This window comes from Camellia sinensis, chromosome 15 (assembly GCF_055761805.1).
Source record: "Camellia sinensis isolate YWXY chromosome 15, ASM5576180v1, whole genome shotgun sequence".
Classification (NCBI taxonomy): Eukaryota; Viridiplantae; Streptophyta; class Magnoliopsida; order Ericales; family Theaceae; genus Camellia; species Camellia sinensis.
In genome coordinates, this window is record NC_138975.1 from 112972088 (window position 1) to 112980608 (window position 8521).

An 8521-nucleotide genomic window follows, 5' to 3' on the forward strand; every position below is an offset into this window, starting at 1 on the left:
ACGTCCTTGGAGGTGGCATGCTACCTGTACCTGAAAATGATGTCCCATATAGGGTGAGCCAACGCCCAGTAGAGATATGCTAAACATACTATGAGCAATAACTAAAACATTAGCATTTGATAAATGTTTAACTCACATAAACCAATAAATAATCCATTTCAACTACATGACAAAAGTGATCATGTTTCATTCCATTTTCCATTTCCTATCCAATTCTCAATTCATAACTATGGCTCAGAACCTAGCCAAACAATTTGATTGAGATCACATCTCATGTCAACAGTATTTCTATTACAGATGAGATAATAACTCATATTATACATTTCACACTTTATAACAGATACACATTTTGGTGCTGTATCATTAACACGTAACAACACTTCCGTACTTCACAAATGATACACATTTTAGTGTTGTATCAATGTCAAACAAAAACACTTCCATACATCACAAATGATACACATTTTGGTGCTGTATCAATGGAGTCCATCCCCTATCTCCTCCCAAATAATATCCGGTTTAGAGGTCCATCCCCTATCTTCCCTTAAATCGTGGAGTACATCCCCTATCTCCTCCCACATAACACAATGTATATAAACACATCATATAAATAATCAAATCAATACATAAAATTCAAGTATTATATCAACCGCCATATTCGACGGCATACTCAATTGATTAGTTTTAGTTTGCCTAATCATCATGCATTGTCTACAACAACCAAGACTACTTTCCACCGGTAGCCCAAAGCAATTATCTCTACATAGATAATAATTTCACCCAACAGAATAAATTATCAACAATTTCCAAGGTGACTGATTAATAATTCCAACTTCACCATTCTATCTCATAATGAGTCAATTTCATATTCTTCAACTCAATTTCGTATTTCCATAACATTTCCAAATTAATTGTATAAATTAATTTATAACAAAAATTAGGGTTTTCTTCCCTCTTTCTCAACTTTGGCCCAAAGGCACAAATATCAACAACCAACGACAATACCATCATTTTAAGACCCAAATTACATATTTATGAGTCAAAATAACAAAACCCCTTTTTCATACCTTTGAAACCCTAACACCCAAAATTACCCAAATCAAACCATTTATACGAAAAGCTCAACATCTATGTTAAAGCACATAAGAATGAGTAGGAATCCCTACCTCAAGAAATGAAACTCAATGGAGATGATGGAGAAATCTCGAAGTGCTCCAAACCAAGAAAATTTCAGATCAAAAGGAAGCCGAAACCATGCTCTACACTTTTTGTAAAGACACTAAGGGAGTAGATCACTCAAGATAGATCAATCCCTAGAGAGAAGGTGAAATGTAGAGAGAGAGGCTCTCAAAAATGGGTTTTTGGAAAAGTAAGAGAGAGAGTGGAAGTTGAAAAGTGATCTACAAAGACTCAGCTGATATCTGATATACGTATGACCCGCTCGAGCGGAGAATAGGACGCTCGAGCGTCAAGCACAAAAACTGGACCCGCTCGAGCATGAAGGGTACCCGCTCGAGCGCCAAGACACAACAGCAAAACACACTCGCTCGAGCGCAAAGGGAAAGCCGCTCAAGTGTAGATTTCCCCCTTCTAGTGCTTTTACAGACAATGAACTACCCACTCGAGCGCCAAGATACCCGCTCGAGCGTAACCCGCTCGAACGTAAGAAAATCCGCTCGAGCGTGAAAAACACACCTGTAGAAGTTTTGCAGAGGCACGAAATGCTGAGAGTGTGTAAACCTCACTCGAGCACAAGAAGACCCGCTCGAGCGGACAACCAAAAATCAAACTCCGCTCGAGCGCAAAGAGACCCGCTCAAGCGTTACCACCAAAATTCTTGGCAACAAGGAATGGGGCTAAAGCTCAACCAACCTATTGGAAACACGCCCAATACATCTTAAAACTCAAATACACGGAATTAAAGGATAACAACAAGATATACAACCACCAACTCTACGGAACCTAAGTCCGGAATACAACAATCAAAGGAAGAGAAACCGGGATCATTATAAGACTTCTATATCTAGAGGCTCTGAATTATAGGATTTTCCTTTTTTTCAAAAAAGGTTTGATTCCCTTATTAGATGTGGGCTTTTTCTTTTTATATTTGTTTTGAGGATCTTTCTTGCACGTGTTTATAATTTTCTTTTTATGTACTAAAAAAATGTAATTAAAATACAAGGAAAAATATGTTAAGTTTGTTGTGAAGTTTTCTCAAACCTATTATATTATTATTTGAAGGCATTTGTTATTCCCAAACTTTTAGAATTATGAAATTTTTTATCTTGTTTTTTCTTTTTTTTCTTGCCATTTCTATTGACAAATTTAAAATCCAAATGTAGAAATTAAAATTAAATCTTCTAAACTATGCCCCTCCATTCCTCGGTCATTTGGCATATTAATTCCATATTGATCATTCAAGTGGTAAAGTCTCAGAAAATTATCAAGTCCAAGTGTCCATCAATGGCCGTAGGGGATTCGAGGACAACAATGTGATGTTGAATCACCAAAAACTCCAAGCAACTCATTGTTGTCCTTTGTTTTTAATCTTTCCTCAACCCACTTACAAAAAAATATATATTTTTTGATTGGTATCCGGCCGTAATGACTAACTAATATGATCTCAAAAATACATATATATATATATATATTTGGATTGGTATCCAGCCGTATTGACTGACTAATATGAGAGATCAATCCCAACGTAGTGGACAGTGGGACAGTGGGATTATGGGAAGAAGAAGAAGAAGAAGAAGAAATCATAGAGTCCACTCTTTTGCTTATGTCTCATCTCTTTACTGACTGACTATAAAGCTAGTGTTTATATGGGTCAATCGTAAATAGGATAGTCTCTTGCTTAAAATTGCTATCTGTATAATTTGCATTTATTGAGAGAAAATTATACTACTAATACGTCTTGAATGTGGAGATTTAAAAGGTTGAATTTGGATATTTTAAAGGTTTGGAATCACTAGGAACTCCAATGATGTGTTAAAAATACCAAGTAAAATAGATGGACTACTTGAAATTGACAAGTTGAGACTTAGCGTTAGCAAAATTTGGTGAAGGACTCGGTACTTTAATGAAAATGTTAGTGTTAAGTACGTGCATAGTCTTTTTATCAAAAGGAAAGAAAAAGTGTAGCCTTCAGCGTTCATTTGGAAAGTGGGTTTTTTTAGTATTTTTTAGCTTTTTATAAATTAAAAAAAAAACGTGCACAACATCTCCATTGGAGATGCTCCAAGGATCTGTGTGTATTAATTAAAGAGAATATAATTAAAATTTTGATTTTTCAGGTGTATTAGCTTATGGCCAAACGTGTGGTGTGTATACTTGTATAAATCTGTGTGTAGTGTGCTCAGCATCTCCATTGGAGATGCCCCAAGGATCCTAATAATGAGCCAAGGCTAGTAGTATTGCCCCAACTAGGAATGGTGTAGGAATAGAACACCACAAATCCAATCCCACTCTACTTCATTGCTATTCCTACTTTTGTTCTAAAATTTTGCCCTATATTCCCAATACGTTTCCAAACACAAGATTATGTCTCAAGATTTCAATATTTCAAAATTCCACTACATCTTGTGGCTAAGAGTGTATTGAAAAAGAGGAAAATAAGGATATTATATGATAAATAAAAAAGGAGTGAATAGAGATACAGAAAAAGTGAACTGAGATACAGAAAATCATAAACTATATCCTACAAATAACAAAATTTGTAACTTTTCAATGCCCTAGATTCAGCAATCCCTAATTTCGAAATTTAAAATCCCAAATTTGAAATGAAAACCCTCATTTATGCGATACAAACCTGAATGTGGGTGTTTGATGAAGGTGTTCCTCGTTTTCCCGGTGGTGTACTGTTGGCCATTGTTTGTTGCTTTCTCTTCGTCATCGGTCTTCCCTTCGGAGTTCGGCTGAGTGAGGGAGAAGAAGATGGGCTGGATATCAAAAACGGCTTTCGTAAAGGGAGAAGGAGATGGGTTTTGTTTATAATGAAACAACTTTCTGAAAACCGTTTTCTATTTATGATAAAATTATTATTTTAGGCAAACAATATTTATAAATTGAAAAAAAAAATTAATAAAAATAAAAACGATTTTACGAAAACTGTTTTCTATTTATGATAAAATTATTATTTTAGGCAAACAATATTGATAAATTGAAAAAAAAAATTAATAAAAATAAAAACGGCTTTACAAAAACCGTTTTATATAAACTTAAAATTAATTAGGTGTTAAGTAAAAACGGTTTTACAAAAACCGTTTTTATGAACGAAAATTTTATTATTTTTTTATTCATCAAAAACGGCTTTGCCAATGCCGTTTTAAGGAAAACGGTTTTAGTAAACCCGTTTCACCCTATATTGGGAATAAAGTAGAAAACACAACCTAGAGTCGGACTAAAATATTCAAAATGCCACAATCAGGGAAATTGGCCATAAATTAGGGGTGTTATGTATAGGCTTTAATGAGTAGATTTATTGTTGAATAGATCTTATGATAATTAATGATATTTTTTATTAAATATTATTAAAAAAATGTCACTAATTGTTAATTTTTAGTAACATTTTAAAAATTTTGTCATAAAAAATATCACTAATTGAAAGTTTTAGCAACAGTTTAAAAAAATTGTCACAAAAAAACATAAACTTTTAGTGACAGTTTGAAAATTTTCTTATAAAAAAATGTCACTAATTGTAAGTTTTAGCGACAATTTATAAAAACAAAAACAAAAAAGTCATTAATTGCCAATTTTTAACGAGATATGCAAAAAATCGTCACAAAAATTTATTTTTAATGACGATTTTATTATAACTTATTTTGAATAAGACTTTATGGAAATTAAGTCAACTATTATGACCTATAAGTAGTTTACCTTATAAATTAGGAGATTTTTTAGAGTCCCTAGTATTAAGATTTTATAGAATAAAAGACATTTAATATTTTCATAATGTCTAAGGTCTCTCAAATCGATATAAAAAAAATTTGATTCAGAGAAATTCTCTCCAAACCAGAGAAATTTGCCTTATTACGTGCAGAGAATTATTCTGGGTTCAAACTAGAGAAAATTGAAATTTCTCTGGCTTTGTTCAAAGAAAATTGAAATTTCTCTGACGTTGTTCATAGAGAATTTCTCTAGCTTTCTTCACAAATTTCTCTATGAAGAAAGCCTCTATCTTAGCTTATCCAACAATTCTACTCCAAAATTTATACCTATCAAAACAATTCACACAATAGCCAACTAATCACAAAATTCAAAGACCATTCATATAGTGAAACAAATTGAAAATAATATCTTTTAAAACTCAATAGTATGATCAAAGCCACAATTCGAAATAGCCATAAGACCAGCATCGCTCACCTAAAACCTCTTCAAATGGATTTCGACCAAAGAGTTGTTTCAATTTGCGATCATTTCCAAAAGCCTATCCCAATCACCTAAACATCGCAACAATTTCAGCGTTTTCAGATTCTTCGCTCCAACAATGAGTGGTCCAAAGCATTGTCCATTGTAAAGCTCCTAGAGGCATATGGTTTTCAAAGACGAAGCGGCGATGCCTGGACCAATAGGCTCGGCGGCAGTGGCCACGCCTCCGCTGTTGTTGATGCCATAGAGGCACTTGACGGAGAGCTCTTCAAGAGAGGAACAGTGATCAAGCATTGCGTTTATGCCTTTGACTCCGAATCCATTGGGATTTAGACCTAAGTTCTTCATCAAAGTTGTGTAACTTCTTGAGGGCTTCATTGTGTGCGGTGGTGATCAAGTTTCGACATCGTTAATTTTGGGGTTTCAACCCTTTTCTTCTCCAAATTTGAGGTAGAGATTTTCTTTGAGTTATATATATATATATATATATTTGTAAGATCTAGATAATTTTCGAAATCATCCTTTGATTTGTTTTGGAAAATGGGTTGTTGATTCAAGAAGATGAATGATTTTGGAAGTGGGTATACTTTCTTGTTTCTTTTAAAATAGAAATAGAGGGTTTTGAACTATGTGGGTAAAAGAAATATTTTTTTGGTGAGATCTTCTCAAATCTTTGAAGATGGTTGGTCTTGGTGAGAAAACCTAAAAATTGGTTTTTAGAGAGATGTTGAAGATCTTTGGAAGATGTTGTTATATTTGTTTTGTGTGCCAAAATAAATGGTGTTAGAAAAATTGTTTGTTTATTTACATATAAATGATATTTTCATGGAATATGGGAATTGTTGAGATGGCTTGAAATGTGGGAGTTATGTTATCCCTTGGATGAATTGAAATAAATGTATTTATTCATATTGTGAAATTGTATTGAAAGGAGAAATGGAAATTTTGATCACAATGGAAATATTGTGTGGAAGAACTGAAAATGGATAAAATGTTGCATTTCATTAATTGATACATTAGCATATCAATTTATTGATAATGAAGAGTTTTGAAATTTGATTTGAAAACTTTGCATTGAGTAAAGAATGTTGAGAAACAAGTTTTCATGAGTTGGTTTTGGGGTGAATACGGTGGTAAGTCTTGAAAGGTAGTATAGAGGATAGGTGTCGAGCCTTCCAGTTAATACTGGTAAAAATGACAGATTATGGGTGTCGAGCCTTCCAGTTGATACTGGTAAAAATGACAAATTGGTAGTACTTATATAGTCTACTTGCAGACACCGACCTAGGGATTACTAGAGTCGTATTTACTGCCCTTGAAATAAATTGTTAAGTTTTGAACAATTGAAATTGCATGACATCATTGAGTATGATGGTTTTCAAACGATAAAGATGTGTTTTATTTTCAAAAAGGCATGGCATGGCATGTACATTCATCTCTTGAGACTTGTATAAAATGTATATACTTTGTTAAGGATTTCCTACTGGGCTTTATGCTCACCCTACCCGATTTTTGTGCAGGAAAAGATGTGGTGAATTTGCCTAATTGAGGGCGTGGAAATGTGTGTGTTGAGAGCACAAAGGTTCTCATTTGCTGTGATCCTATTTGTAAGCCAAGGGCTATATATGTGTGGGTTTGAATAACCATTTTGTGTACCGGACTTAAGCCTTAGAAGATTGTAAATCCTAGGGGGTGCTTATTTGGTTATTTACTTGTTGTTGAATCAATGTAATATCGCATGAGGAACTATTTATATTATGTAATGCAAGTATGGAGATTTATATTTGGTTTTCCTTAAAAGAGCCATGATTGTTGTATTATCATTTGGACTAGAAAAAATTTGGGACGTTACAATTCTCTCGCACTCTCAATCAACACTATTACAATTATTGCCTATAAGTGTTTGGCGTGTCATCGAGAAGAGTTGGAGAATATTATAATCGCATGAAGAGAATGATTTGGTGAATTGTGGATTGAAATGAAAGTAGTATCATAATTTTCATTTTGTTACAAGAGAATATTTGGATAATGAGAAATGCTAAGGATTCACAATAATTTATCCACAATGATATATCAATAGAGTTGGGTTCAATGTAGAGTTAAGTGTATGACAAATAAAAGATTGACACTTATCATGCCATATTATTGTGACATAAATTGACTTTTCTAGGGGTTACAAATATTTTCTTTTGAGTAATTTTTTTTTTCTTTCTTTCTATTAGGTCAATTGAATTAAATGATAAATTCTCACAATGAGGCATTTGTTATTTCCAGAATATAAGGAGAGAATCTATATTTTTGACAAATCTATGAAGACATATTTGTAATTTATGGGTGGGAACTCTGGCCATAAGTCAAATTTTAAAATTTTTGGAATAATAGCTCCAAATTCTATGTTTTTGATCTGTTACTGTCAACCTCACTTATTTATCCAAATATTATTTATCTGTCAATCTATTTGTCCACGTGTAATCGTCATATTCGTTCATATATCACCCATATGTCCAACTGATTTGTCTATTTTGTCTATCGAATTATCTATCTGTCTGTCCAAATTGCTACCACCAATGGTTGTATCAACAACTTTATGGCGACTTTTCCAACCATTTTCCAGCAGTAGTCTGATGATCTAGCGGCAATAAGATACAAATAGAAAAAAAAAAATTTAAAACAATAAATTTTTGCTAAATAATTTCATTATCATTATTATTACTATTTGTAGGGTAAATTACAAACACATCATCTGAGATTTACTTAAATTATAAATTACCCTTGTGATTCTAAAAATTACATTATGTCACCTAAGGTTTCTAATTTCATAATAAATAAGTCATTTTATTAATAAATCATCAAGTTAATTAACAGTTTTTAGTAATATGAAAATTTTATTTTAATTAATTATTTAAATAATTTTATTATTATATAGGTGAACAGTTAGAAATTTTACTTTTTCAATTAATTATGTTAAATAAAAAATTCTGAGAAGGAGGTATTTGTAATTTTTCAAACCACAGGAGACAATTCGTATTTTAAACAAACCTCATGGGGTGTATTTGTAACTTACTCTTATTTATATTGGGGGTGTTTGGAAAGATTGTTGAACTAAAATAGCTCACTAAAAGATAAAATATGTTAAAATAATTAATAAGAT